At 38.2% G+C, this 9,659-nt stretch overlaps 1 long non-coding RNA gene across 1 annotated transcript; it reads right to left on the bottom strand.

Annotated features, from left to right (window-relative positions):
• Nucleotides 1-1,832: 1,832 nt before the first annotated feature.
• LOC120749308 (uncharacterized) lies at nt 1,833-9,042 on the bottom strand. The gene is made up of 3 exons (XR_005699609.1): nt 8,933-9,042; nt 2,493-2,532; nt 1,833-1,870 (listed from the first exon to the last, which is right to left on the bottom strand). It is a non-coding gene; the product is annotated as an uncharacterized LOC120749308 (long non-coding RNA).
• Between the last annotated feature and the right edge of the window lie 617 nt (nt 9,043-9,659).

Raw genomic sequence — 9,659 nt, 5'->3', positions numbered from 1 at the left:
CTTTAAAAGGGCCTATCCACATCTCTTAAAAATGGCCTTTGCAGAATATTTACTAGCATAGTTTTAGACAGTTGTCAACTGGTGGCATTTCACAGTATCATGGAGTGATTGTTGTCAGAAAGGAACCCTTGGAGGTCATCTGGTCCAGCCTCTTGCTCAGGGAGGGTCATCTAGAATCAGTTGTCCAGGACCATGTCCCAGTAGCTTTTGAACATTTCCAAGGATGGACACTCCACAAGCTCCTGGGCCTATCTGTACCACTGCTCAGTCACCCGCACAATAAAAAAGTGTTTCTTGATATTCAGATGGAGCCTTCTGTGGTTCCACTTCGTACTCATTGCCTCTGCCACTTGGCATCACTGAAAAGAACCTGACTCCAACCTTCATGCATCCTCCCTTCAGGTATTTGTGTGTGTTTATAAGACCTCCCCTCAGTCTTGTCCTCTCCAAACTGAAAAGTCACAGCTCTCAGTCTTTCCTCATGGAAGAGATGCTTCAGTCCCTGCTGGCAGAAATCCCCCTAATGCAGCCCTGAACACGATTCGTATTCTTTGCCACAAGGCTGTATTGTTGACTCATGGCGGTACACGGCACATTCCTTGTTTATTTGGAGATTTTTTTTTTTTATTATTACTATTATTATTCATTTATTCCTTGGATGGAGAACTTAATTCTTCTGAAAACTCAGAATCATTCATTTCCATCCACTTACTTAAAAAATACTACCAGCTAGCTTTGATCTTAGTTTTCTTAGTAGAAATTTGCCTACTGAGGAAGACTGCACTGCATGTCTCTGTAAGCACTGCTCTCTCTGCCTCATTCTATTCCTGCCTTTTTCTGGTTCTTTAATTTGAACACCTCCAAGATGTCTCACCTCTGTGACTGGGAAATTATACATCACATACACCACTTTAAGCCTGTTTTCTCAGCACTAGTCATATGCACATGCTGCCTCAAGTTATAGGAACTGAATCTGCACCCTGTGGATACCTGTGCCTTGGACTGTATAAAAGTGGCACCTCCAGAAGGACTCAGACCTCCACCACTGAGAAGATCAGGATGAAGGAACAATGGGATGCTGCAGGCATTCATGTGGTATGGTGTCTTTGCTTAATCTGTCCTTCACTCGCTGTCTCTTTTCCCTTCCCTGCCTCTCCCGTTTCTCTCTGCTTCACTTTTATTGTTAAAGAAAATCCATGGGATTGACTTATGCATATGGTCTCATTTGCACCTTAATTCAGGCAAAGGCATCTCTTATAATCGGATCATAACAGTGGCTATATTTATTTTGTCTGTAGTTATACACATTGCCTGTAGCATGGTTAAACACATCAGGAAAAATTGGGTTTCTGCTACAGAAGACACCTGGTGTGTTTTTCAGTAAATGGAAGGCGGATGAGCTCATGCTCATTCATGTGAAGAATGGCTTCCCAAGTTCTATTTGAAAAAAATAACGGAAATAATACTTGGCAGAGCAGCCACAAGAATAGTACTTTTTTTTTTGTCACAGCCAATATTTTCATGCATTTACTTGCTGAAGCTCACAGACTTTAGTCTGTGCATATGTAGTTCCTATTAAAATCATTGGGAGCTGAAAATTTAGAGAAAAGATTCAGTACACCTTTAAGTTGCATTTTTAGTTACAAACTTGTCTGAAGATAGAAAACAAAGCAGACCAGTCTATAAATGCCTTGATATTTACAGGCTTAAAATCCTTTGTTGGGTATCTGTGAATTGGTCTTCACATGAACATGGATTAGATATACCAAAGACTATTTGCAATGTGCAGATTCCATCTACTCACCTTTAGTATTGGACTCATTACAGCTTCAGCTGAGTTTTCACCATGTCTAGTCACAACCACCAAGGTCTGTCAACAGAGAGCACGATTGCCTCAATGTTATTTAAGCCAAATCCTGCTACTGGAAATATCATTCACATGACTCTGGAAGTATAGCTGCTTTCCTATCTATGCTTCCTATCCCATTCTTAAGGCCTGGCTCCCAGAAGAAGGGCTGATAATTATTTAATTGAGATAGGTATTAAAGCGATATCTTCTCTTTCATAATGCAAATATAAAGTTACTTGGAATTCAGTTGTCTGTCACCAGAGGATAATTTCATCTGGATGTGGATTCACGGATGAGGAGCTCTAGCTTTCAAATCCGGTTATGAGAATGTTTTGGGATGCCATGCTATCTATGCAATTCTTTATTTTCTATAGGAATACTTCCAATATAGCTCTTTTTCCACTTCTGAAATAATTTCAAATTCCTTTGTCCTAGCAGTGCATAAATCACTAAAACACAGAACAAATTTTACTTATCCACTTATTACTACTTTCATCCCCAAGATCAGCTTCATGTGATTTTGAACATAACACGACATGATTTCAAAAAACTTAATTCTAATCTAACAAACTTATTTTTTTAAATCCTAGCTACAATCCTACAATCAAAAGCATGAGACTGATTTTTTTTTTTTTTTTTTTACCTCATGACATCCAAACTTCTATACTTTATTCTGGAGTAACCTGTAATATAAAAGATGGAAAAGAAGAAGCATATTTAAATGGTATTTGTACTTTATAACCAGCTCACATTTTTCATTATATATCCAGATATAAATAATAACCCTTTAATCTACTTTAGATAAAGAAAGTAATTTATTGTTAAAAGGAGAGTTGATTGATATATGTTTTACTGAGTTTAAAAGTTTAATAGTCATTAATACCAATAGGGTATATTGGTACCAATAGGATATATTGGTCTCTAATAAGCATACACATAGAATGAAATTCTATCACTACCTCGTGCATTACAAATGCATTACATTTGTAGTCCAGAATATTTAATTTTTTACTACTTTTACTTAATAAAGGTGACATACTATCTGCAAAAATAAAAACTGTGTGAAGTATAACTGCTCTTTCCTTCTTATCACTTTGGACAAGGAATAAAAAAATACTCAAGAAAAGAAGAACAGAATACATAATACATTTCATATTTGCAAATGATTTAAAATAACACTTGAAACTGTCCAAAACTCATTTTTATACCATATACTCTAAGAAACTGTTCCGGGCTACTTTCATGAAATTGTATGTGTCAGTGAAAATACTCTGTTAAAATTTTACTTTTAAATGTGTTTACTTTAACTTCTAGATCATTTTGCATTTCACATAGAACTTTTCTTCTAACACAAAACATTACATTTCCAAATGCAGATTTGCAGGCTTGTGACTCAGTTTGACATTGAGCGTTCACAGGGTAAATCTGTATGCTTTACTTTGAAAATTGGTACTCTACTATTAATAGATTTTTTAATTGTCATATATGCAATCATGAAGTAATTAAATACAGTATCTAGTTCAGGTTTCTAAAAAAATTAAATTTGTTTTCCTTGTCTCTGAGTAGATTATTAAATCCTATTAAATATTTAAATTTTAATGTTTCATCTTCTAAAATGTTTTTATTTGTATTAACTCTATAGTCATAAAATGGCCATGCTGAAGTCCAACTAGTAATGGTAACTTATATTATTTTGATGAATGTCTTCACCCCGGAATCCTAGAACTCTACTTATAATTGGAGGGACTCTATTTATCTAAGAAGAAAAGAACTCTTAATAAATTCAAGATACTGAGATTACTGGTATCTTTACTTTGCTGATATCTGCTATTTCTCTTTTCTTGTCATATACATGAGCAAGCTGGTGGCAGATTTTACGTTCTACTGCAGCATTTTTAGTCTGATATGTGAATGTTGTCATTAAAAGAACAGGCACCATTATAAATTACAGTAATTTTTAGATTTCAAAATAACTGAGAACATAGCATTTGGCACTTATAATCCATCCTCAAAATGAATCAGATGTTGTAGCTATATTTGCAATGCTGTTGATACACGACTAATAGTCGAAACACAGTCTAACGCTAACTGAAACCCAATACTTCAGACATGAGACCTATAAAAACGCAGGTTTTTGAATCTAGTGAGATATGTGCTGTTGTCACAAGGCTGCTAATTTGTACTGAGTTTACTGTGGCTTTATCTAATATTATATCTCCTCATGATGGTAAGTGAAATGTGCGCATGCAGTCATATTTTACCCACATTATTCTGTAGAAGGCATGTGTGGTAAATTATTATCTACAAAGTTTTCCTCTCCTGTACATCCCTGGGTAAGAAACGCAGATTCAACTGACTTCAATTAATTGTTTAATATATGTCTATATATAGTGCATATAGAATATGCACATATTTAAAATATCAAAGCATTGATGAAGAAACAAAAAAATATTTTGAGGTGATAATAGCATAATCATAGATTGATTTAGGATGAAAAAGAACTCTAAGACTACTTAGTTCAACCATTATACTCTGACAGTCAAGACACTATTAAATCATGTCCCCACGTCGCTCTTCCCCACACCTTTAAAATACCCGCAGGGGTGCTAACTCAACCACTTCCCTGAACACCCAGTTACAGTGTCAGACAAACCTTTCCATGAGAATATTTTCTTATATCCAATCTAAACCTCCCCTGGTGCAACTTGGGGGCATTTCGTTACTTGGGAGAAGAGACCAACACCTGAATAAAACCTCCCTCCAGGTCATTGTAGAGAGTGATAAGGTCTCCCTTGAGCCTCCTTTTCTCAAGGCTGAACAACTCCAGTTCCATCAGCTATTGTCATAAGACTTGTCCTCTAGTCCTGTGCCAACTTTGTCGTCCTTCTCTTGCTACCCTGGTTTTTCTGAGCCTTTTAATTTTCTTAAATGGAGTCAGATCTTTTTAGTTATTGTACAATATTAAGAGCAGTTTTCTACCTTTCCCACAGATGTAACATAACAAATCCTTTGTTTTTCATTCTCTGTCCTTTGTTTGCATATTTCTAACCTGAAAACAATTGTAACTGAAAATTGGTCTGACCACTGAGGCTGAGGGGTGGAAATCCCAAAAAGCCAATCTTCTGCTAGACCCACAAATGTATAAAAAGTAAAAAATAAACAAAGGGGCTCTCTTCTCTCCGCTCTCTTAGCTAGGAGTTGGTTCGGAAGGACCTCTGCCTTGCGAAATCTCTTGTCTGCATGTGACTGCTTTGTGTGTCTCGGTGACATTCTCTGGACTTGCTCCAGCACCTTGATATCTTTCTTGTGAAAGAAAGTGAGTGACCCAAAACTGAACACCATATTCAGCATGCAGCCTCACTGTGCAAAGTACAGGGCGGGCAATAATTGCCATAGTCCTGCTGTCCACATGCTTTCTGGGCAGATTTCCAGTCACTCCTCTCCAGACTCTTAGCATTGTGTGGAAGTTGCTGTGACTGAAGTGCAGCACTCCATCTTCTTGAACCCCATACAAGTGTCCTTGGCCCATATGTTGATATTAAACAAACCTGGCCCCAGGGTTTCATAACTATGTTTCACACCAGGATCCAACTAAGTATGGAGTTTTTTCTTGGCCCTCCTTTTTTGCTGATGTAGTTATGAAAACTTGTTTTATTGTTTTCTATGGCAGTAGATCAGCCCAAGAGCCACATGGCCTTTGACCCTTTAAATTTACTTCCTGCATAATCTCACACATCCTTGTAGTCTTCCTGAATTTCCTTCCATTTCTTACAAAGGTCAAACGCTCTTTTTTCCTGCCTGATTTCCAGTCAAAGCTCTCTGTTCATACAGTCTGGTCTTCTTCTCTCCCAGTGCATCAATTGGCACATGGGGATGACCTGTATGCATTTGACATTTCCTTGAAGAATGCCCAGCCTTCCTGGACTCCTTTGCCCTTCAGAACTGCCTCTCAAGGGACACTGTCAATCAGCCTGCTAAACAGGCTAAGTCTACCTTTTTGAAGTCCAAGGCGTCAGTTTTGCTGACCCCACCTCCTTACTTCTCTGTTGATGGAACACTATTATTTAGTGTCTGCCATGATCAAGACAATCTCCAAGCACCACATCATCCACCAGTCCTTCTCTGTTCACAAGCAACAGGTCTAGTGGGGCCCAATTCCTAGCTGACTCACCAGTTGTACACCTTCCACACATTCCAGGAGCCTTCTAGGCTGTTTGCTGTCTGTTGTGTTGTATTTCTAGCTGGCACCTGGTGAGTTGAAGTTACCCATTAAAAAAAAAGGGCCAGTGATCATGAGACTTCTTCCTACTGCTTATAGACTACTTTGTCTGCCTCTTCATCATGGCGGGGTGGCCTATAAGACTCCCACCAGAATGTCTGTGTTGTTGTATTTCCCCAATTCTTAACCATAAACACTGAGTCCTTTCATAACAGTCCCATGTTAGCTCCAGACAATCAAACCACTCCCTACCATACAGGACTACTCCACTGCCTCTCCTTCCCTGCCTATCCCTTCTGCAGACTTTACAGCCATCTATTGCTGTGGTACAGTTGTGTGCACTTTTGCACCAGATTTCCATGATGGTAACTGTGTCATACTTTTCCTACTACACTATGACTTCCAGCTCCTCCTGTTTGATGCCCGAGCTGTGTGCATTGATGTAGATGTGTTTCACCTGGGCTACAGATGCTGCCACCTTTCTGGAGAGACAAGCTCTAATTTCTACATGGCTATTCTCAGGCAATTCTAAGATATGATAACCCTTGTATTTTTGCTGTGGCATGGATCTCCATCCAAAGAATGTAATAGAGTAGAAAGTCTCTTCACATCTCTAACCTGCACTGCAAGGAGGAAGCGGAGTTCAGCGCTAATTCTAATAAGCATATTCCACCAAAAAATCCTTTAGATTGGGATGCAATATGAAACTTCCCTACCAGAATTCATTTTGGAAATTGGTTAATAAGGGATATAGTAGCCCTTCAGCAATATTAAATCATTCATTGCAGCAAAAATCAATTGGTTCACTTAATCTTGAAGAGACACATTCTACTATTTCCTTACAATGTCTGCCAAGATTATCTTCAGCTCTTCAAAACATTCAACACCTGAAGGTTAACTGCTCTGTTATTTAATCTTCAAATGCATAACTGTCTTTGTGGTGTAATAGGTAAATCAATTTCCTCCTAATCACACTTGTCACAGGGACATAGACTGCCCATACTCTGATGAATAGAAAGTTCATCCTGGAAAGGTCTTTGGTACTTTCAGGTTCAAAAATTATATAGCATAATTTTGATGCTGAAGTTCTATAAATACTAGAATTCTGAACATACTCATTACAAATGTCTGTTACCATTTCTGAAATTAAGCCTTTTGACAAAAAACATGGTAACATAACTGTGCCTTAAGACAGCTGTTCACATCATTCTCATTTTAAAAGAAAAGGAAACTAGTGCTTATTAGAAAAGCCGGGCATGAAAGACAATTTCAACTACCTCTGTATTTTCCATCTGCAACATTTGTAGTTTCACTGAACTGCTTCTTCCACATACTAATAAATAATGGAATGTGCAATTCAATTAGTATTTTTAAACTATACTAGCTATATACTCAAACCACTTTGGTGGTATTCTGACTATAGGAATCATCTATTAGTAAAACCTCAAGCCAAGTAAAAGAACTGCCTCTGATATCAGTTGCAACTGTGTTTGTAGACAACACACTCCTCATGGGGGATGCATAAGCAAACAGATACAGCATTTTTTAGCATTTATTTCCTTGCAAAAAGTAACAATTTTTCATGTAAGTCACTAAAATTTTCTTTACATGTGTGTTTTCCAAAGAAAAAACAAACAAAACCTTGTTGTTTCTGAGGTGAACTATCAAAAGCAGTCATCTTGTATAAGAATTCTTTGTGTCTTATTTTTTTGGTCAAGACAAGCTAGAAGACGTCTTAATTTCCCTTTCAAAACTTTGGTTATACAACCATTACTTTTCCAAGTAAACCAAAACACATTAAACATTTATATATGCAAGCACATAAGCCAAGAACAGGAAGGAAATCTACTGCAAAACTTACTCATAAGACTGAATAAAACTAACAGGTGGGTTTTTTTAAACAAAAAAGTAAATACCGTAATCAAAAAAAAAAAAAAGAAAAACAAACATTTCCATATCAGGTGTTACCACCAACTTGCTTATAGTGCTATCACTATTTGCTTACTTTAATAATCTAAGCCACCAGTGAAATAATCCTTTTTACACTGCTAAAAAGTGTTAGTGAAGCAAATAAACATACATGGACTGTTTATGTGTGCATACACATGACTGTGTGTTCATTGAGCAAATGTATTATGGTGAATGTAAGAGCGATCACATGATTATAAATCAGTTTAGGTTGCAAGGAATCTCTGGAGAATACCTAGTCTAAACCCCTTGTTCAAGCATAGACACCTAGAGCAGGTTACCCGGGATCATTTTCAATGATCCCTTAAATATCTTCAATGATAGAGATTTCACACCCTATTTAGGCATCATCTTATAGTGTTTCACAGCTAATAAAAGAAATTAATGTCTTATTTTGCTAGTTTCTTTATATATGTAATCTCCTGTAATTCAATTTGTGCCCATTGATTGCTTCTTTTGCTTTGGGTGATCACTACTCACAGGAGCCTGGCTCCACATTTTCTTCCATCATGTATTTTTACCCACTTCTGGAACTTCTTCAGGAAGGACAGTCCCAGACTAGCAAGGTCTTGTATGCTAAGGAAACTTCCCCGTCCTGGTGCAGCAGCCCTCTTATAAGAGAGTAAAAATGAGCCAGGTACAGACTTCTTGTTAAACACAGCATAAAGAGGGTCGTGGTTTATTCCTCTTCATGGCTTAGGCATCTTAACTCCAACTATTCACTAACTCTGGCTGCAGCAAGATTTAGGTTTCCCTTGCAGCCTCTGACTGCTGGTTATTTCCTGCTAAACTATGATTACATGTATTAGTTTGCAAACTCTGACTGCAGGCTTTTACCTAGCTAGACTATGTCTTCAGGTTCCAGCAACAGGCTCTAACTGCAGATTCAGACTGACCTCACAGCAGTGACATTCTCCCCAGGATCCTGCTTCATGACTCTCTCCTTCATGCTCCTCAACACAAACCTCCTCTTACCAGCTAACCCCCTCTTTTCTCTCACTCATCCTTATTGGATATGACTGTTACTCATAAGGGGAAAGTCTGTATTGGTTAATTAACACAGCTGTTACTTATTGGAAGTGAGGTCACCTGTATTCCCTCCTCCCACACTTTCAACCGTGTAGAAACCACTCTGGCAGTCACAAGCACCCCACCCGAATTGGGACCGAAGCTGCTTTGCAGCAGGTGGCTCCTGTGAGCTGACTAGTGCTGCTTTACCTCCCTACGCACACCACGCCACACAGTCAGAGAGGGTTTGCTTACTGGCTCAACCTCAGGTTTCCCATAGTAGAGTCTCAGATGTCTCAATTTTTACAATAATTTAATTTTGGTGCAAGAACTAAATAACAAAATAACAGCTTGAGCTGGTGCCTCTGAGGAGGGACTCAGAGCAAAGGAAACCCTGGAATTTTAACAGATTGAAAGTAGCCTGATGGAGGAGGGCCTGAGGTACTGGTGGATGAAAAATTTGACATAATCCATCAATGCCAGTTGCCGCCTAGAAAGCCAACTAGGTCTTCGGCTGCATAAAAGGTGGCATGGCTAGCAAATGGACAAAAGTAACTTTCCCCTCTACTCTGGTCTTCTAAGAACCCACCTGGAGTACTGTGATCTGCTCAGAAG

Source organism: Hirundo rustica, chromosome 2 (assembly GCF_015227805.2).
Source record: "Hirundo rustica isolate bHirRus1 chromosome 2, bHirRus1.pri.v3, whole genome shotgun sequence".
NCBI classification, from domain to species: Eukaryota; Metazoa; Chordata; class Aves; order Passeriformes; family Hirundinidae; genus Hirundo; species Hirundo rustica.
This window is presented reverse-complemented; position numbering and strand designations above follow the sequence as displayed.